Genomic DNA, 23,841 nt, shown 5'->3' on the forward strand with positions numbered 1-23,841 from the left:
TTGAATGTCATTCTCGATTAGCTTTTAGAAAGTAGGTAGACATTGTATTTTGAGTTGATACCTCATTTCATCATTTAAGTTATCTATAAAAATTTCTATTTTTTCTTTCTCAGGCATATCACGTGGGTATTTTGAGACCATGCGCCTCCAGAGTTGTAAGAACACCATGAAAGTTTCATTGTTCTTTTGTTTTGTATTGTAGATGTCTAGCATGGTGACCTCATGTTGGATATTGTAGGAGTATTGTGAAATAAATTCATTCACTAACTCGTCAAATGATCTTATAGGAGGTGTGAGTCTTGAAAGCCATTCCATTGTCTTTCCTCCCAAGCTTCTTGGGAATAGAATCATCATGTAAGTGTTGTTGTGGGAAAATTCCACGCTCATAGTGCAAAATTCCCTAACGTGATCATGGGGATCACTCTTACCATTGTATTTGTCATACTTTGGTATGTTCGAGTTTGGTGGAAAAGGCACCATGTTTAACCTTCTATCAAAAGGATAAGGACAAATGTCCTCCAAAGAGTACCTTGTTGTGGACCCTTGTTGCATATCTTGCATCTTTCATTGGAGTGCTTGAAGTTGTTGTGCTATGTTGGCTAAAGGAGCATTTTCTTCATTGAACCTTTGATGATGGACATCCCCTTGTTCACTAAAGTTATCATAATTTTGGGTATTGTCTCGATTGCAGGTGTTTACTTGATCATGGGTATCATCACCTCCCAAGTGCTCTTGATTTTGAGTATGGGATGTGTAGGTCCTTGCCCTTGTTCTTGAGATCCTTTCATTGGTATTCCTTAAATTCTCCATGTCAAAATCCTCAGGAATTCCGACTCCTTTAGTACTTAGCATGAGGAGGTATTTTTGTTTATCTGATTCTATAAGCCTTTCCATGAGTTTTTGGAAGGCGACACTCTCTTGATATTGTTGGATGATCTCCTTGGTGATATCATCTTCCCCCATATGTGTGTGTTCATCAAAATGATTAGACTCCCTACGACTCATGCTTGATTTTGGTTGTGGATCCTTTTCTTTGTTTTTTATGAGATCAAGTGATAGCAGGCATCAATATACCTCTAAGGTAGTGAATTCATCTTCTCCTAGCAGGGTTGTTGGTGGAGTTGGTGGCTCAGGTCAAGCTTCGTTGTAAGATGCAAATTATTAGAAAGAAAACGAGATTGATCTTTCCCCCTTTGTTAAGACATTGGCTGAATGCTGGTTTATGTGTAAAAGCCTTACTTCTTAAAGGCTCTTCGTCAAACTCATTGGTTTTTCCTTGAAGATACAATCACATATGATGCAGGAAATTATGATGTGATACAAAGAGTTGACGGTTGATGTAGAGAAACTTTCTCCTCATGATAAGTGCTTTAGGACTAGGTTGTCTCTTTTTCAAGCCAATTTTCAGACAAGGATGCTTCTTCTTGATATGCTGAAGGGTATTCATACGAGTGTTCAAAGTTTCAATTGAGAGATTGGTTGGATGATTACTTTGTTTTGATTTCTAAGTCTACTCCGTTGAGTAGAGGGTTCGATATGCCTCTATTGATATGACTAGGTCTGTCAAATGATATGATACAATTCCACGATATTGGAAACTAAGCTGATTTGACCAACTTTAGAAAGATAACTAGGTATGTTGATGTTTGGATTTATTTGATTTGAAACTTGTGATCACTAACTGATATCGCGTTGATACAATTACTTTTGTCTACGTTGGATGTCAAAAGACCCAAAAGGGTATCTGAAACTGGTTATGAATTTATCAAAAAGTTGATAGATTGCTCTCTGTGTTTAGATAATTTTGGTCATGCCCTAAAACAGACTGCTAATGCGCTAAAGGATGACTCCAAAGCGCTACAAAGTTGATTAGATGTGCTATACTGCATTTAAAATGCACTATCTAGTGTTGTCTTATAATACAGATGTTGGTTTTACAATGCACTAATCTGTTCTGCGCAAGCGCTAAGTTTTGGTTTGCATGCACTATTTTATGATGGATATGCGCTAATCTGGTGTTCACAAGCGCTATCTATTTTTAGCAAATGTTGTTTTTGGTTATGCACTAATTTGATCTGCTTAAGCGCCAATGTGTATCTTGTAAGCACTATTTTATGGTTTCAATGTGCTACATTGATGCTCTTATGCGTTGACTGTCCTGATTTTCTCAGTTTGATGATCTTGTTGAAAGTTTTGAAATGATATTTGTGTTTTTGATCAATGATCTTATAAGAGATGATTTGAAAACACAATAGACATAAGCAATAATAGTTTGTCTATGCTAAACAAATAGTGTATGTTCTTTTGAGGATGTGTTCAAATCCTTGATGTTTTCACTAGTTTGGATATAAATAAGACACATCAAGTAGACTCTTTCATCAAGGGTCATTGACAATATCATGTCTCACACTCGATACTCCTTCAACTCAAACAACCATGTCACCCCCTAGAGGGCGCCTATTTTTTTGCCTTTGTCCATAAATTAACCCAAAGAGGATTGCTCCTCAATTGAGTAGTTATCTTGGGAGATGTATGGTGAGTGATCTTGAGGGTGGATTCTTCCCCACCCTTGCACTAAGATATTGCCAATGTATGGAAACTGAATCAGCTCAAAGTTTCTACTTCTATGGTTTGTAATAAAGGTTATGTTCGGCGCGGCAAATGATAAACTCAATTAAGAGACTTCTCGACCTTTAGAACAAAGTATTTTCACATCACAAGGATACTAGGGGAAGGTTATTAAATAAACATTGCCATTTGAGGGGATTTTCATCAGCCTCCACATTTGATTATAGTGGGTTGGTAAACTTGGCGATAAAATCATTGCCCACTTAGGTCGTGCCCTTCTTACTAGCCCCCTCAAGGCTTCAGGAAGACGTCCCCTCTAAAGGTTGTATCTTAATTGCTAAATTGAAAGAAAGCTTTGAAAGTGGTGTGTTTGGCTTTTTGATCAGCCAATTAAGGGGAGAGCATATACCTAACACCTTCGATACATGAAATACACACTTTCTTTTTATCCAATATCACAATTGTTTTCTAAAAGCTATCTTGGAGACGTTGCTCCAAAAGACATGTAGTTCTTTTTATCCCAAGATAGCAATGTGTGAAGATAGCAAAAAAACTTTGAACAAATAAGATCCTAGTCAACCAAAATAAATTTGCCAAATGAATCAACAACAATTGCAAAAGTTTGAAAGCTTTTTAAGATAGCAATGTGAAGTTCTTTTTAAGATTCCAAATGAAATGTGAGGTTTGTTTTAAACTTTTGCAAGAAAGGTGAGTTCTTTTTAACAAAAAGTAAGCAAAGAAAACTATTCTAACTCCTCCTATAGACAACCATTAGAACCTGCAACCAAACCAGTTAGCCAAAATCCAATTTTGATGGTGGGCTTCACAAGCCTAATTTTTAGCTTTGTTATAATTTTTTGCCTCTGTCAGCTCTATGCGCTAAACTGTGGAACAAATGCACTAAGAAATGATGCCTACGCACTAGAAAATCAGGCAGATGCGCTACTCTGAGGCCTGGATGCACTAATATGGCGTTCCTATGCACTGAAATATCAGAGAGAGTTAAGTGCTAAAAATAAGATCAAATACGCTCAAAGATGGTGTCTATGTGATAAGATGTGCCATGGATGCGCTAAAATAATTCTCCGATGCACTATTTTGATATTTTGACATGATCTTTGTGTTCAAACTGCAATAAAATTGATATTAGATTTTGGGACGTACCCCACGGTGGGCGCCAAATGTGTACTGGAATCTGTGGTGATCAGAATATCAATATTGAGATCAAAGGACCAACATACCAATGAGACTTTTGAGTGCAAAGATTAACTAACTCCTCATTGTTCTCTATCTCATAGGATCCTTAAAGTCAATGTTTTTCTCTCAGATCATTGAGCAAATGACTTAGGATTGACAACTCCAAGAACGAGTGATATTGTGATCTACATGCATGAATGCATTTTAAGATCTATATGATATGTTCAAGCTATGATATTAAGCTAGGATGAAGAATAATTATATGATAAAGATATTAACAAACTATCCTAGCATGATATACTAACATGGATATGTTATGATATGAAATGCTTCTAAATGCTAAAATGCTATTCTAACAAAGAGAGGCTGAAATGCTTAATACAATTAGACTATAATGTAGAGGCATGAAACTTGGATATTTATAATGAAGAATGTGAGCTCTATTTATAGAAGAGATAGGGCAATGGATGGTTAAGATTGAATAATATTAACAATGGCTAGGATTGAAAGTCACTCAATCCATGTTTACAATTTTCACCAAAGAAATGGTGACAATTGTCAACAAGAGGTGGCTTGAGAGGAGATGCAAGAGGCATTAACTACCTATGAAGACATGAAGGTCACCTTAGGAGGTTGGGTAAGGGTTAGGTTAGGGTCATCCATTGGATAAAGTTTTTTACACAAGGGATAAACTCTTGTGCAAGGGTTAGATGGGATAACTAGGGTCAAAGCCATGAGTGCTTGATGAGACCCTTGAGTTAGATGAGGGTTAAGTTAGAGAGAAAGTCTCTAACCATGAGGGGAGGTTGGATCAACCATTAATGGTTAATAGGACTTTAGGGACAAATTTGTAAGAGTCCTTACAAATTTGGGGAACTCAACAAGTTAACTTGTTGAAGGAATAAAGTCTTTATTGCATTTAGAAGACTTTCTTCCAAACTTGAGAAGCGACCTCCCCAAATTTACGAATGTGATATGATTGGATGAATTAAGGCTAATTGATTAAGATCAGAGATGTTCTAGAAGAATACTTAGGAGGCAAGTGGGAAATGTAGGAAAGGGCAAGTGGGAGAAATAGGTTTTTAATTAAAATAAAAAAATATTTTATTTCAACCAAAATAGATGCAACTTGCATAAATGCAAGTGGGGGGATTTTATAAATAAATTTGATTTATTTATATGCAAGGATCAATTTAATTAAATCTAAATTTAATTAAAATAGAGAAAGGGGATTTAATTAAATAAAGCGATTTATTTAATTAAAGGCTAGAAAGGGGTTAGATGAATTTAATTAAATAAATCGAATAATTTATTTAATCAAATAGATGAATTAATTAAATATAATTTAATTAATAAGGGGATGTGGTTTAAATAAATACTAAATATTTATTTAAGAAGATGGTCAGATTTACTGTGCACTATGAAATTAATCTACACTAATACGTCCATTGGATAAAATTTACTGTGCACTATGAATTAATCTAAATCTAAAATTAGATAAAATGAAATAATTTTTTTGAAATTTACATATGATTATTTCTTTTATAAATAGAAATAATCTATTTCTATTTAACAAGTAGCTATTGTTGGGAATACTGATATTTTTTTATTTAAACAGAATAATCAAATAATTTATTTTTTCTCACAAATGCAATATGCACAAAGGTTTGTCAATATTAGTTGAAAAAGGTGGCTCAATTGTTTATGTACTTCCATATTCTGTAGAAGATAGTAATACATAATATATGTCCAGCATAAATGTACAAATTTATGTACAAATTTATTTGGATGCATGACCTACTTAAAATATTCAAATTTTGGCTGTTGTGTAAGCATTGATGAGATTTGAGTTATCTTCCATTTGTAGTTTCATTTGTGATTCTAGGTATTAAGGTTAATGCATGAATACAAAGGAAATTTAGATTTTTTAAAAGATTGGTTTAAAGTTTTAAATTTGAATAGTATTTGTAGAGGTATTATATAATATTTTCTATTAATATTTAATCTAGAATATTACGAACATCTCAAACACAATCATTAGTGTGATCTTGACCCCTAAACAAGGTTGTGAATGCAATTGTTTTCCATGGACACAGCCACTAGTGCTTAATGCAATTGTTTTCCATGGACACAACCGCTAGTGCTTAATGCTTCATTCCTCATCTTAGCTATCATATTATGTAAACCAATTTTTTGAAGGTTTTAGGTGCATAGAATATGATTATAGATTTTAGATGGAGTCACAACTTTGAAATTCAATAATGCTAGTGTGATTTTATCTAAAAATTTAAAACAGATCAATGAATACACACACACATATGTGTATGTGTGTGTGTGTGCATAAATATATATGTATGTATGTATATGTATATGTATATATATAGATATATAGATATATGTATATATATGTATATATATATATATGTATATATATATATATATATATATATATATATATGTACATATATGTATATATGTATATCTATACATATACATATACATACATACACATACACATACACATACACATACACATACACATACACATACACATACACATACACATACACATACACATACACATACACATACACATACACATACACAGACATAGACATACATATACATATACATATAGATATAGATATAGATATAGATACACACACACACACACACACACACACACACACACACACACACACACACACACACACACACACACACACACATATCCCTTCTCTTTAACATTATACTTTACATTTACATATCATACATGTATAACTCAAAACCATTAATCTAAAATCTAATTTTTTTAATAATCATTTTCTTTTTCTTAAATTGCCATGTATTTAAACACTAATCTAGATTTTTAAGGGTTATTTTCATTCTCCATCAAATATATTTTTCAAAAACATAAAATAATCTGTTTAGTCATACAAATTGAGATGTATGATTGAAATTTTAATTTTGTCATTAAAAAATATTTTTGGCTTAGTGGACTTGGTTGTTCACTTCATCTCGAAGATATTACCTAACACATATTTATCATAATTTATGATTGCCATGTCTTTTTCATTAACTCTTTATACCAAATTCTATTGTAATTCTTTCTATCAAACATCTATTATCTACTCCATAAACGAAGTCAATTTTAGGTGTCAACAATTTTTTTTTAATTTAAAATTATTTTTGAAATGTTAAGATGCAATTTAATTTGTGAAAATTGTTTAGATTAAATTTATATAAAAATAATTTGTAAAAAAGATTAAAATGTTTAAATATAATTATATGACCATCAAATTTAAATTTTATTTGGAATACTAATTGATGGTATAAGATTCCTAACTCTTATAAAATACTATCTTATAGGATATTTAAAATAGTTGTAATGCATTGTAAAATTTTTCATAAAGTTATTCTAGTATTGTTGTTAGGTTTAATCACTATATTATTAAAAAGGTCAATAACTTTTTTGTATATCTTAAAGTATTTCATCTTTTTAGGTAACCAACATAAATTTATTTAAGATAGTGTAAACATATTAAAAGTGCATTTTTCAATCAATCATTATGTCACAATCAGATAAGTTTTATCATGCACAAATATACAAATAAATTAAGACACCTTTACTTATGTTTATATTTCAATAATGCGACAACTTAACTATCACATGGTGGAATCAACCCCAACTTCAACCACTTTATATTTTAATATTTTAATAAATATATTATTTATTGAATGGTTCATAAACTTTCTCTTATCAATTATAAATATTAAAGTGGCTTCTTTTATTTTAAGCATAGATATTTTTTTCACAAATAGGAATGGTACAACATAATATGGTTCCACAAATAAGATAAGCTTCATTATATTATGTATAGTAATTGAAATGGGGTGGTTATCATCTAATTTAGTTTGATGAAACTTTAATGTTAATTAATATTTAGTTTTAAGTGAAGTTGTTTAGAATTTGGATTAGAGTTTTTTTAAGGAAATTTGACAAAATGAATGTTTCACAATTCTTTTTGTTAAATTTTTTATTTATTTATTAATTTAAATAACATATTTACTACTTTCCAACTAAAAAGTATATTATATAATATATAATTTTAAAATTTTTTTTGTAGGGTAAAAGGCAGGAGCTTGAAGATTATATTATATATAAAATAAATATTACATAAGCATAACTATAGTAGTGAATATAGTAGTGAAGAAAATCCCTGCAACATACAGGTTTGAGATAGGGGCATAACCAAAAAACCCCCCATAAAGAAGAGGGAGTAACCAACTAGACACCATATACTAGTTTTTATAAAACAAACCCCAAAAATACATGCAAAATAGAGCAACTAAAACATTAAATTTCTACAGGTTTTCTTCATAATCAACAACATCTGTGTTAACCTGCTTGCCATCCTTTTCTTCATCTTCACAAACCTAGATTTTCTCCATATGCAAATGAGGAATATCCCTTATCTGGAGATGCATGTCCTGGTGACAATGTGGCTTGTGAATGAGGAGGAGATGCATTTCTTCATCGTCATGTACTCCATTTTGCACTTCTACAAACCAACACTGAGAGCATGCATGTATGAATTGTGAAGCATCCACTTGAGAGGGCATGACATTTGGAGTGATCTTTCATCATTTGAAAGCAACCGATCTTAAACCTACAAAATATAAACCTATTAGGAATTAAATGCTTTGTGAATATGATCTCCTAAATCTAATAAGAATCCCTTATTTGCTAATGCATCTGCTAGATTTTTGGCCTCTCTATAAAAATTAGTAATCTAGAAGTGATAACAAAATTGGAGTAAATTTCAGGCCTCATGGAGAATGTACTTGATTTTCTAGTTGGAGATTTCAAGATTCTTTAAAGAATTAATAGTGTTTAATGATCCTCTTATAGGATTATGTTCTTCACTTTCAAAGTGATGACCATTTTAACTCCCAACAGTAATGCTCTAGCTTCAAAAACATTGCTTGTTCCATCTAGAACTTGAGCCCCTAAAATTGCTCCTTTATCATTCCTTAGAACACACCCAATGCCTGATGTACCTAGGCTGCCTTTAGTAGCTCCATCAAAGTTTAATTTTACCTTGCATTGATGATGCGATTTCTATTTGATCTCTTTTCTATTTATTCAATGGGCTGCCTTTAAAAGGAAGGGTGATATGTTTCCAAACTGGTAGGACAAATTCATCCCAAGAAGAGAAGCATGAATCTATTTTCTTGCTCTTGATTGTATATGATCTTACAAATTCTAAGATGGACTTTTCAATACTACCAAGGGCTAATTATATTTTATTATTTTCATTTATAAAAATTCTTCTATTCCTTTCCCACCAAATATTCCATATAATAATTCTAGGAGCCACCTCCCAGAGAATTGAAAAATAAAGATTCCTTGTATAATTTTAGCCATGCTTCAAAACCAAGGGAAAAGATGCCTAAAGAGGGGTGCTCCAATTTAGTTTATTAAGGAGCCAAGATTAGCAGTCATAAGCAAAAGGAAAATTCAATAATAGACGACTTGTAGTGCCCCGCCAGGAACCCTAAAGAGAAACAACACAACTAGGCAACTAAAGGGTGAAATAATTTTTTTTTAAAAGATTAAGTGCATTAATTATAACCATTGCACGTCTAATAACACAACAAAAGACTAACACATGATTTCCTAAGGGTTACCAATGAAGATTAATTGTAGATTATATTAACACCATGGTTAATCTAATTGTCCATTTAATTAGATAAATTAAATGCTTAAGTGTAAAACTACACATACATCTAAATTCCATAATGAAAGAATCAAAGTATTCCAATGCATTTATTTATCCATAATTCATTTATACATAAGATCAAAGTAACTGAATAATCATACATTCCACTGACATAACATTACAATATCCATAAATACATGGCTTCCAATAATACCACAGACTACAAAGTTACAATATCAAGGTTACATAAAAGTTTGATACAATGACCACAAGGTCTCAATTGAACAATGATCATGAACATGAGCTGGTATATGAACCACGAACCAAGAAACACCAGCGAAGCCTTTCCTCGCCTGAAGATACAATCCAGAACATCCGATGGGAAGTGGCACTACCACCTGACCATGTGATCCCGAAATGGAACCACCCCACCATGCTAGAAGATAGTAGAAAACCCTCAAGAAAGAAAAATAAGACAAGTACGAAAGAACTACAAGGCTCCGCAAACATCCATGTGACTCAACTCACAACACTAGTGACTCTAAGGAGAGAGTGTCATCGCATAGCTTGATGGTTACCATGGTAGGTCTCCTAGGTCTCGACTCTCTGTCCTGGTAACCTCTCCTGGCTTCCAGCTCCAACTAAGTCTCATGCAGACCCTACCAATCCTTTCGTGAAGAAAAGGTGGTAAGTTTTCCATTCCAGGCCTTCTCGCAACATTATGAGCCTTGTACAAGCACTCACCTATGCACGAGGTACATTATCTTAATTAATATTTATTCCATTCCCCCCCAATATATTATTAGGTTATCACTTTTTAATTGACTTTCGACGGATTATCCTGTCATCCACTTCGGGTACGACCCCCGCTCGAAAGCCACTCTCTCACATAGGACACTAACAGAAAAAGGTCTCTCTATGAGAACTCTATGGCGAAACAGACAACCATAACTAATCCTGACAAACCACAGGTGAAAGATACACAATCACTAACCCAAGATTGACCATTTGGACAAAACACACAATGGCTCACATCAATAAGGTTATACAACACCTGACTAAGGAGATATAATAACATAGGACACAATGACAACTCAACCAGAATTGCAACGGAATTAAGCTTGACTGCAAACACCATTTACACAAGATCCTAATACAGGCAATCTTTTCTTACAACAACCAAAAGCATAAATAACTTGCAAATAAAGAATTTCTAGATAATAAGAATTTACAACTATTTTAATACAAATAAATCAATCTTGTCATTTGTCCAATAAGGTTCAAACCAAGCACATAAAAAATAATCTCTTAATGTATATGTTCATAATTTATTAACAACCAGATCCAATTTGACTATATCAATAATCTAAATTAAATCCCAAATTAAAAAAAATTATATATATTATAATATATTATAATTACATAATATGCATATTCTTCTAATATAATATTATATAATTATATCACATTAAAATATATGATAACAAAAAGATTTAAATTTGAAATAATTCTCATTTCCACTAAATATGAAATACCTTTATTTTTTTTAAATAACCTAATTAAAACCACAACCAATTATATATATATATATATTTCATTTATATATATTTAAATAAAATATATTTCTAATATCATGCAACTTGCAAATTAATTTAATAACTTCTTTTAATTAACTAAATTTATAATCTCAATGCATAAAATACATAATTCATAAATACCAACTATGAGATAACTCGATAAATTTAATTAATTAATTTAAAACCACTAAACACACAAACTGAGCAAACCTCAAGCAAATACTCATAAAAAGATCAAACGACAAAATACGAAGGCCGAACTAACTGATAAGATGACCAACTGACGACACTCACATGAGTGTAAATGAGTAAAATAGGGTCAACTACTATCTCCTCCACTTCCATCAGAAAATATAAGGCACACTCATACCTGTGAAGCCAGGTGGAGACGATACCCCGTACCTACCCGGTACGTGTACCTGCAATATCCCGCATCACCTTACCACACATGCATATATATACAATATAGAAAACACGACATACACACCGATGAAGGAGAATCATGATGTTCCCTGTCTCACCGAAATGAGTGAAGTAAAATTGTCCCTTTGCATCCAATACACTCGCAGACACACAACATATAATTCCACACATTGCATAGATAAAGTAAAGTGTCAGTATATAGCAATAATTCATAAAATGCCATAAATCACAAGTGTTGGCAATATTGCATTATAAAAGACAATGAAAGATTGTTGGCATTTCTTAAGGATATTGAGAAGGTTGTTGATGATTATGGATATAACTGATTAAAGATGTTTTACTGTCTTGATATTATTATTTTGTCATTGATGTCAAGAAATTGTTTTTCTAATTCAGTATGATGTTGCCATATCTTGAGAAGTATAATATGAAGATTATAAAGTTGTCGGCAAAAGACTCAGGAAAGAATATGATGAATAAGGTATTCAATGGGCAACTACTACCGAGTCAGACAATGATGAGATCATGATGTTTTAGATTGTTTTAACATCATACATATGTTGTAAATTGTAAAGGTTAATACTATACTATGTTATCAAGCAAAGAACCTAGTCGGTAAACCCTAAGGTTATCGCTATCAGTTAATGAAGGCGGAATGTCTACCGAGTGGAGTTTAGTATTCACCGAGTTGTAACCGAGCTATAACAGAATGCATTAAATGTTTACATGCGATATTTAATGAAGGAAGCTGATGAGCTGGAGCAGATTAAATGATTGGTAAGCCGTGGAAGAAGTTTGTTAATGAATCTAAGGCAATGGAAAGTCGGCATGAAGATCTACAACTCAGATTGAACCGCAATACCCTGGCACAAGTTCCAAGACTATTATGCAAGTTCCAAGGCGGGGTAAAATGTTTTCAGATCGAAAGATGCATTGAACTTGGACAAGATTGAAGATCTGATGGCTATGATTGATCATGGGAAATGTGATCAAGGAGATTAAGCAGTTACCTAATTGTTTATAAATAGGAAACTGTTGATAAACAATGCATGCGGGCAAGTGTATGCACAGGGATGCTACATAGTGATTACCGAGCACAAAAGCTTGAAGACTTGTTAGAATAACAGAGTATAGAAGCCCAACAGATAGACAAGATTAGTTCTATGTCTATATTGTATTGAACAAATAGGAATCTGCTTTAGCATTTTAGATGTGAAGTTGCAGATAGATTTTTATTACTGTTATTTTGTGAAAGTGACAGAAAATCTCTTAACCGAGTGGACTTAATAGTCTTATATGTAAACCCTCTAGCAAGGTGACATTCTGATTGAGTGTTTGAAATCCTTTAACAAGGTCACTTCTAACAAAGTGAAGATCCTAACAGATATGAGGGAAATCCCTTAACCGGGTCACATCTAGCAATGTGTTTGTAATCTTTAACAGGATTTGCTTTTAACCGAGCATACTCTAGAAGAGTATATTTCTTAGTGGGTCCGAAATCCCACAGTGGTTTTTCCCTAATTGGGTTTCCACGTTAAATATGGTGTTATGAGGTTTATATTGTTCATATGCTTTTGAGTTTGCATGTTTAACAGTTTTGGTTATATTATTGATATATATGTTACCGAGGTTGAATTTGATGTTTTTATGGATGAATAAGTTTGTATGATTCACCCCCCCCCTCTCATCTTGTTGGCTATTGGATCTGTACTTATATTAAGTATCAGAACTATCAACAAGTACCGAAACACTGCAAATAAATTATGCATCTCATATCTAGATAAAGCATGAAATAATGTCATATAAGTCTGAATAACACATCATGGTAATGTATCCATTGAAAGTAAACAATAATAAAATATGAGTCTAATGATTCTAAGGGTGATATGTTTCCAAATTGGTAGGACAAATTCATCCCAAGAGGAGAAGCATGCATCTATTTTCTTGCTCTTGATTGTATATGATCTTACAAATTCTGAGATGGACTTTTCAATACTACTAAGGGCTAATTATATTTTATTATTTTCATTTCTAAAAATTCTTCTATTCCTTTCCCACCAAATATTCGATATAATAATTCTAGGAGCCACCTCACAGAGAATTGAAAAAGAAAGATTCCTTGTATAATTTTGGCCATGCTTCAAAACCAAGGGAAAAGATGCCTAAAGAGGGGTGCTACAATTTAGTTTATTAAGGAGCCAAGATTAGCAGTCATAAGCAAAAGGAAAATTCAATAATAGACGACTCCTTGTTTCAACTTCATTTCCATAGAGTACACATTTAAATCCTGGAGAGATTCCCAAAGAAACTAGTCTATCATTAGTCAAAATTTTACCTCTAATTGCTAACCAAGCAAAGGTGCATGCTTTTTGTAGCCCAACATCTGTCCAACAAAAATCAAATGCTCTTGAATTTCAGAGAGGTATATTGTCTTGTAGCATTTTGAAGGCCTAATTTACAAAATACTTACCTATAGAGGAGGCAGTCCAAACAAGGTAATTTTGTGCATCCTTGGAATGTATAGATCTCTGATTAAGTTCATTTTGTAATATGTCTACTTGGTCCTGGGGAATAGGAAGCTCTGATAAATCCTTCCACACCACAATTTTAAAGCCTTCTTAGAAGAGCATTTTGAAATAGTCTACTACTTTAATCCCCCAACTTTCTTTGATAGAATGCGTTGCCTCCTCCATATTATCTAGTGTGTTTAATAGGGGAAATCTATTCCACGTATCTTCCCAAAAAAGAGCTTTCTTCCCATATTGTATTACCCAAGAGAGATGAGGAAGAAAAACCTTAGGATATTGAACCAAGAAGTTCCACATCTGAGACCCTTGAGGAAGGTCGAGGGCAGCGAATATCCTTTATAGTTCCTCTAAGATAAGATATTTGTTCTTAATTATTGAAGCCCTTTTAGACTTGGAATTTGAATGAATCTTCTAGACTAGTTTAGCTCCTAAAGCTTCATTCCTAAGGTTTATATTATGAATACCTAAACCACCCATCGACTTCGGTACGCATACCTTATCCCAAGCCATAAGATGTATTTTTTCTTTATCTTCTTTATTACCATTCCACAAGAGTCTTTTAAGAGTAGTTTCAATGCTTGAGACAATGCCTTTTAGAATGCGTAAAACTAACATGATGTAGTTTGGAATTATGGAGAGAACTTTCTTGATTATTAACATTCTTCCAACCAACTAAAGCCAAGTGTTTTTCCATGAAGTTATTCTGTTTTGAATTGATGATGAAACTGTAGACTAAAAGGAGCCTTTATTTTTGCCCATGAACAATGGGATCTCTAGATATTTACAAGAGTGTCATGTTTGAAGCCAATAAAATCTAATAATCTTTTAGTAATAGTATTGGAACAATTAAGAAAGAAGATTTTGGACTTGGATGCATTGACCTTGTGCCTTGAAATGCCACAATATTTGTCAAGCACTTTCTTAATTACTTTTGCCTCATGCATTGTTGTCTCTCCAAATAGTAGGGCATCATCTGCAAAGAGAATATGAGTTATTTCAAATTCTGAATGAGGAATCTGAACACCTTTCCATAAGTTAAGCTCGTGTTGGGATGAGATTGTTCTATTAAGTGCTTATGCTAATGTGATGAAGAGGTATGGAGATATAGACCTCCCTATCCGACCCCTTGAGATGAGGAAAATAAGCCACATTGGCTTCCATTGATGACGATTGAGAATTTTGCCCATGATATATAATATATAATCCATTTACACAACTTATTGGCAAAGTCAAACTTTAGGAGGACATGCTCTAAAAATTTCTAATTAACTCAATCATATGCTTTCATCATATCCAATTTAATTAGCATATCTTCAAACTTATGTTGGGTGATAGAATGAAGTGTTTCATGGACTATTAATGCACATTGTGTTGTCTCTTTTCCTAGAACAAACCCCCCTTGATCTTCTGCTATAAACTTAGGGTTAATATTTGTTAATCTAATTGCTATGGCTTTTGTAAAGACTTTATCAATATAGGCTTGAATTTTGCTAAAATGGTGGGTTCTACCTTTTTTGGTATAATTTCTATTAGATTAATATATTATTAATTCATCTCCAAAGATATTTTCTTAATAATTAGATTCCACCACTAAACCAATTATTTTTATATCATGTACAAAATTATTAAATTCAAAATTATGATACTTTGTTTCTTGTTGTTGCATAGAATCTAAAATAATAAATAATGGTATTTCTTTCACCCAACTTTATGATGTTTTATTTTAAGACACAATAAAAAGTGTGTTGGTATAATAAAAACTGTGTTGGTATATTTGTACTGTCGAAAGTCCATTTTATGTGGTCATATTGTGGGGCTCTTGTTATTAGTTGTCTAGTATTATTAAAAATGGGATATGTCAATTTTATAATTTTTTATTTTTATTTTTATTTATTTTTGATGGTCATAGGATAGGTAGATTTATTCACAAATTGACATGTTCATAATCAAGTTTTTCTTTAATTAGATATTTAAAAAAAATTGAATCAGTGTAGAAAAATTACATAAATTAGGCAACTAAAAGGCTACAAAAAAATAGAAAACCACAGGAAGTCTAACAACCCAAAACCATTACATAACCAAAAAACATAGAAAAATAATTTTAGGCTATAAACAATAGCAAATATCATTGTTTAGCAAAATAAACCTCAACACATAGATGTACCATTACAAAGGATCAACCATAGAACTCTAGCCAATTACATACAATGTTGAAGCAACAAACAACCTCATCACAAAGGTGTATAATACTTAAAAGATTGACAAAGTTTGTGATCAAGCTGGTACTTCAAAACTTGCTCCTTGATTTGTTGAAGTTGGTCCATGACTTGATTATTTTTCTTGCATAAATCTTGGATTTGAGAATAAGAAAGCCACTTGAAGAATGTGTTAGAGTAAAACCTTAGAATACCAGTTGCCTGATGATAGTTGTTAGAAAACACAACTACACATATATCTTCCCAAAAATGCTTTAAAACAACTTATTTAATAGAATCACCATTTGTTGAGATTAACGTGTCTCAACCTTAGAGTCAAATCCTGTTTATTTTATTTTATTTATTTATTTTATTACACTCACTTTGGAAGTCTTAAGAAGAGGGGACTAGTGTCATAGGTTGCTATATTTAAACTTTGACAATTTATTTTATTTACTATGATAGTTACTAGTTCAGTAGAAGAGTCACGAAGAGTTATTTTTTGGTAGTTGGCATTTATGGTGGAGTTCACTTTTGACAAGTGGTGTAAGGTAGGTGTTGCATATGGACAAGTGACCGTTATGGATGAATTGTGATTTGTTGACTTGGAAGTTGCTATGTGCAATGTGTCATGGGTTTAGCAAGTTGTTGTTTATGACACCACATGCCTCTTTGGCATTGGAGTTGGTTTTGGAAACCATGGGCATTTTTTGCTAGTGTTGAGCTCTATAAATATGTGGATTCTTAGTTTATTTTATAGTATGATATGTTAGATATCTTCTAAGAATATTTTATGCGCTAGGAATTCTCTAGAGTTCTTTGGTGCTATATCTACTCTTGAAGAGAATTGGCTCTAGGCATTGCATTATAATTGTTGGTTGTTGTTGATAATACAATTGAGTTTGGCTTTTGGAGTGTGGGTTTTTTTCTTGAAATTTATTCCCACATATATCTAGCATTGTAATTTTATTTGTTTAAATAAGATTTTGTATGTGTTTATCTAATTTGTAGAAGTTAAGGGTTTGCAATATTTTTTTGCATCATATCTCCTATTAGCTCTAGAATTTGGAAGCATTTATTTGAAACTTGGATTCCTTTCAATTGGTATCAGAGCCTGAATAAATTTGTTATTATTGTTGGGTTTATAGGTTTTTTGTGCAGATCTAGTTTCAATGGGAGTTTTTTAGAGGAATATTTCATAACCTTGTTGTAGGTTTGATATGACAAGAACATCCAACAAAATAGAGATGGAGAAGATTAATGACAAAAATTTTGAGTTGTGGAAACTCAAAATGGAGGACATGATCATGGATAGAGATCTATGGGTTGTGATTTATTCAATAAAACCTTAAACTACAATGTAGGATTTAGGGGATAAAATGGATCAAAAAGTCAAGGATTTGATAAGACTCTGTTTTGTTGATTTGGTGCTCCTAAATGTTCATGAAGAGAAGACTGTAGCTAAGCTTTGGAAGAAGCTTGGTGATATTTATCATAGGAAATCCTTGGTAAATAATTTATTCCTAAGAAAGAAGATGTATTCTCCAAGGATGGAGGAAAGAGGATCTATTGCAGATCATATGAATGCATTCAACATGCTAGCTGCTCAACTGAAATTTTTCGGTGTTAAGATTGATGATCAAGGGAAATGTATTATTCTGTTATGTTCTATTCCAGACTCATGGGATCATGTTGTGATGACTATTGGAGGCATAACAACAACTTTCAAGATGGAGGATGTGGTTTCTTTGTTGTTATCTAAAGAGGTGCAAAGGAAATATTCTGAGATGGCTAAGGAGGCCTAGTTTACTTGTGGTAGAATGATGAAGAAAGGCAAGAAGAAGGAAATGAAGGGTAAATCCAAGTCTCTAAGAAGATTTAATTCTCCTATTAAAAATTCCAAGGAAAAATTTTGGAACTACGACAAATCTATTCATTTCAAAAAAGAGTGCAAGGAGGAGAAGAAAAAGAAAGGCAAAAAGGATTTCTTTGATTTCAACTTTGATAATTCCTCTCATGATGAAATAAATGCTTTTGTCACAACCTTGGCAACACATTCATCAAAATATGCGTGGTTGATAGATTCAGGTGCCTCTTTCTACATGACCTCCCATAGAGGATGGTTTTTGAAGTACAAAGATTTTGATGGTGGGAAGGTGTATCTGGGTGATGAATCTCACCTAAAGGTTGTTGGCAATGGATGAGTTAAGATCCGATTCCCTGATGAAAGAGTGAAGGGGATTGATAGTGTCTTGAATATCTTTGGTTTGGCAAGGAACCTATTTTTATTTAGCAAGTTGAGTGATGTGGGTGTACAAGTTGTTTTCTAGAGTAGTGGATGTAAGATGATAAGAGGCTCTATGGTGTTTGCTAAAGGTGTGTGTATTGGAACCTTGTATAAGATGGATGCATGCATAGTTTAGTGTAATAGTGCTTTTGTGAATTCTAAGAAAAGGGCTTTGGATTCTTCATACCATCAAATCAAGTAGAAAAGAATATTATTGTTTTTACGTCTAATGGTTGTGTTTTTTGGGTACCTAAGAGTGCAAATGATTTGGAGATGAAGAGCCCAGTGAAGGAGACAATGTTACAGCACTAGAGACTTGATTACATTGGCGAGAAGGGACTTAGAGACCCAAAAAACAAGAACCTTGTTGAAGGCCTTGATGACTGTAATATCAGGTTTGAATTTTGCAAACATTGTGTTTATGGTAAAAAACAACAATTTTCTTTTTATTGTAATTCTCCTAAGTCTTCTAGGGTTTTAGATTATCTTCATTCAAATGTGTTTGGTCTTGTTAATGTTTCTTTCATATCTTGATCTGTGTATTTTGTCTCTTTCATTGATGACTACGGTAGAAAGAAATTTGTGTATTTGCTCAAAAATAAATTTAAAGTTTTTACTTGGTTTAAGGAATTCAAATCCTTGGTTGAAAACCAAACTAGTAGAAAAATTAAGTTTTTGAGAATTGATAATGACGATGAATTTTGTTCAGAAAAATTTGATAGGTTCTGTAAGGACCATGGGATTGAGAGACATAAGAAAAATCCATACACCCCACAACAAAATGGATTTGCAGAGAGGATTAAAAAACACTGATGTAGAGGGCTAGGAGTATGTTGAGTCATGTTGGGATTGGATAGAAGTTCTAGGATGAAGCTATAGCTACTGCATATTATCCGATTAATAGATTTGTTGCTTTGGTGCTAGTTGAAAAGACACCATGGAGGAATGGTCTGGTAAGAAGCCCTCATTGAGACATCTCAGAGTCTTTAGTTGTGAGGCATATGCATAAGTGCTAAGTGGGAAAATGTCAAAATTGGGGAACAATCCAATTAAGTATATCTTCATTAGCCATGGTGTCTATGTCAAAGGTTACAAGCTTTGGGATCCGGTCAACTATAGACAAGGTTCTCTACAGTAGACATTTAATATTCTACAAGATGAAACCTTCCACAATTGATTTGCAGCAAGAGAAGGAATAGAAACAAAAAAGGAAGGTAGTTCAAGGACCATCTACTTTGATAAGTGTTAGCACCCTTTCTTTTTTAAAATTTTTAAATGCCCTCCTTTATTTTTATTGGTTGCAACTTGATCGGTAAAACCTTAATACCTCAAAACCAGTTTCAAAATCCTCGAGTTCTAGTTTGATCCAATACCGCGATTCCAAAGGAAGCTATTGGGCGATCGAGTGGCAATAAAATCAACACCGTTCGAAATTCCTATTTCTTCCCAATGGCCGATACTTCCTTTCAAATCGATGTCAGGTATCGAGGAATTTAAAATCCCTTGTTTCATGCTCCATAAGCTCCTAGGTCAATCGGTTATCATATGTTTCACAATTCTCAAGGGACAAAACAAATGAAGATTTGTAGGTGCCCTCACTAGTGGTTGAATAAATGACTGAAGGCAGGTAAAGGTGGCGATATGACTCTTAGAATTTTCTATTGTCACCTTTTGCAGATGAAATTTAATAAACCATTCTTTGAAGCTAGCCTAAGTAGCACAAGCTATCATGAGTTTATTTTGTCAGAATGGTTTTGCCTTGTGATAATCAGTTGCCAATTGTTGATCCTGACCTAAATTGGCTGGAAAGCAAGCAAGGGAATATTATCCATGGGTTGCCTGCCCTTGCATGGAAACAACAGACTGATTTTGCAAGATAGAGAAAGACAATTGCCTTATTAGGTTAAATTGTGGAGTGAGCTGAAAATCATGAACAATGATTACAAGAAGAAATAATTGTGAGAAGAAACCCTGGTAATTAAGCCTTCAGATGACAAAGGAATATGGTGCTAAAAGGGAAGGATCCAATGATATAAATTGATATTGAAGACATGCAAGAGGACATCCTTTTTAGTCTGACTGATTTTGCTCGAGAATAGATACATGATGAAGAAGAATTTGTAGTGGTTTTTTGGGTGTTGATTGAAGAAGAAATGATGGAAAGGTAGACTTTGTGTTGTTTTCTTAAAAAATTTGATTTAGTCAATTTGATCTCAAGTAATTTTTTGAACAATTTATCTAATGTGACTAGACTTTGTGCTACAATTGATAAATTTGCATTCTTCTTATGCAGGTGCTTTCTCTTTGGATTTTTGTACTTTGAGTTGTTAAAAGATTTTGTGGCTCCTCTATTGTTCATTGTTGAATAGTGTTTATCTTTGAATAAATATTGAATAACGGTGATGTTTGTTGATGATTAATTGAATAAATTCTTCTATTTTTTGTATGTTATGTCTTCCTCTTTTTCTTTTCCTTTAAGGATTTTCGGTTAAAAGTCTTACCTTTCCCTCTTTCTGGTTAAAAGTATACCCACAAAAACCTAAAATTATATCATAAGAGGGAGTGGTACCTCGCAAAATTCAAAGGAAATTTGCAAAAACAATTGCAACTTCTCCAATTGTTTTTAATAGTTTGTTCTCTTGTTTGGGCTAAGGGTCAATATTGTTACATTTTGGAGAGAACAAAGTTTGTTAACCAACAATAAGAAATGAACTATCACTATTTTTGGACCTGATAATGAGGAAAGCTCAAGTAGTTCTGAAATTTTTGAGGAAGAGCAATAAACTCAACCTCAACAGTTAAGAAGGTCTACCCATGATAGACAATGATCTGATAGATATGGTTATTCACCAGAAAGGTTTGTATATTCTTTGTTGGATTCCAATTGCATATTTTCTTTCATTTCTAACATTAATGAGCCTATGACTATTGGAGAGGCTATGGGTATGTGTGATGCAGATTCTTGGATGAAATCCATGAATGAAGAAATAACTACATTAAACAAGAATGCTACATGGGATTTGGTACCTTTTCTTTACGAACAAACACTCATTGGATGTAAATGGGTGTTCAAGAAGAAATTGGGTCTAGATGGCAATCTTGAGAAGTATAAAGAATAGTTGGTCTCAAAGTGGTATTCTCAAGAGGAGGGAATTGATTATGGTGAAATATTCTCTCTTGTAGATAAGTCGACATCCATTCAATTCTTGTTATCACTTATAGTAGGTAGTAACTTACAAGTTGAGCAGTTCAATGCAACATTCCTTTATGGTGATTTTGAGGAGGAAATTTACATGTCACAGCCATAGCATTTTTGTTGAAAAATGTAAAGAGAACTTTGTTTGTAAGTTGAAGAAATCTCTATATGGTTTAAAATAGTCTCCTAGAATGTGGTAATTTTTTTTTGACACCTATGTGTTATCTTTTGGATTTCTAAGATCTAAATCTAACCATTATGTGTATTATAAATTTAAAAATGGTCACATTCTTATCATAGTCTGGTATGTGGATGATATCTTGTTTATTGAGAATATTAGAAGAATGATTTCAGATTTGAAGTCTCAATTAGTAGCATAGCTTGAGATGAAAGGTCTAGGTGAAACAAGATATATTCTTGGGATTGAGATAATTAAAGATAGAGCTAGTAGAAAGTTTTGTATGGGCCAGGATAAGTAGGTTAACTTTGTGTTGGACAGACTCAACATGTCAACTTGCAGGTAGTTAGTTGTTTTAGTGTTACAATGGATGAAGATTTTTGTGGAAAATTGTCCAAAATCTTCTAGTGAGATGGAGGTCATGTCTAGAGTGCCTTATGCGAGTGTTATTAGTAGCTTGATGTATGCTATGGTTTGTATGAGGCCAAACATTTCCCAAGTAGTGGGGGTTAGTTGATATGTGGCTAATACTAGTAAGGTGCATTGGGATGCATTTAAGAGAGTGTTTAGATATTTGAGGGGTACTTTTGAGTATTCATTATGTTTTCGTGGTTATCCTTTTGGACCTTGATATTCAATTTTCATTTATGGATATGTAGATTCACATTGGGTAGGTGACATTAATAGCATAAGGTCCATCAGTGGATATGTTTTCATGATGGGCTAGTGCAGGAACATGGGGGGCCAAAAAGTGGCGATGTAAAAAAAATAGTCTTTTCCACTCGCCTAAAAATGCGAAAATCCGTGTTGACTTTTTGCTTGGGCTGGGTGTCAGTACACCTTGGCATGGTAAACACCTGGGCAGATCGGATATCCGATATAATATCGGATATTCAATTTGTGTAGGTAATATTAAATTAATTTTTTTTAATATATTATATATATTATAATACATTATATATTATATAATATATAATAATATAAGTGTATGCTAAAATTCATCATTAAATCAATCAGAAATAAAGGGAAATCATGAATCCCTATCTAATCAAAGAATTTTAAACAAAACCAATGAAATAATGCAAACAAGAAAATACGAATGTAAAATAAAACAATTAATTCTCCCTATTCCATGACTGCATATAGCTTCCATTGTTCTTCTCCTCTTTGTGGTATGATGGCTCTCAGATATCACGCTGGCAACCAGCAAATGACAACAAGATTCAAAGTTTGTGATTCATCATGATTGTTGAAAATGGAGATTGAATGATCAATTTATAGATTATTGGAGAGGATTGATTGCGAGGTGGAATTCGGGTGAGCTCACATGCTGATTGATAGTTGAACTGCTGATTTGGAGGTGGAACATAATAGATTGAATAGATAATTGAGTGAACTGATTGAGAAAAAAGTTGATTGAAATATGAAAAAGAATGATTGGAGGATAATTAATTGATGACAAAGAAAACTTTATTTAGAAAAAGCTAACTATAAGATAGAAAAAGAATGATTGGAGAGAATTAAAGAAACTGAAATAGTTAACTAATTGAAAGCTTTTTGGAAAAAAGCAAAGTGGAAGATAGAAATAGAGATTGAAAAGATAATGATTTAATTAATTAATTTAGCACGTGCTTACACTTCGACTTAGATTTTCAATTTAATCTTTGCATGAGATTTAATTCAAATATTGAATTTATTTTAAATTCAATTTGTTATTTGAATATATTTAGAGCTTTGACTTTGATTTTCAATTTGATTTTTGAAATCATGCACATGTATTTGAATTTGGAAGAAATTGGAAGAATATGAATTTGAATTTGAATTAGAAGAATTAATGAAATTAAATAAAATTAGAATTTGGGGATTTGGAATTTGAATTAGAAGAATTAATTAGTTAATTAAATAATTTAAATAAATAATTTAATTATTTAGAAATTGAATTTAATTAAATAATAAAGATTATTTGCAT

The sequence above is a fragment of the Cryptomeria japonica genome, chromosome 7 (assembly GCF_030272615.1).
Source record: "Cryptomeria japonica chromosome 7, Sugi_1.0, whole genome shotgun sequence".
In the NCBI taxonomy this organism is placed as follows: Eukaryota; Viridiplantae; Streptophyta; class Pinopsida; order Cupressales; family Cupressaceae; genus Cryptomeria; species Cryptomeria japonica.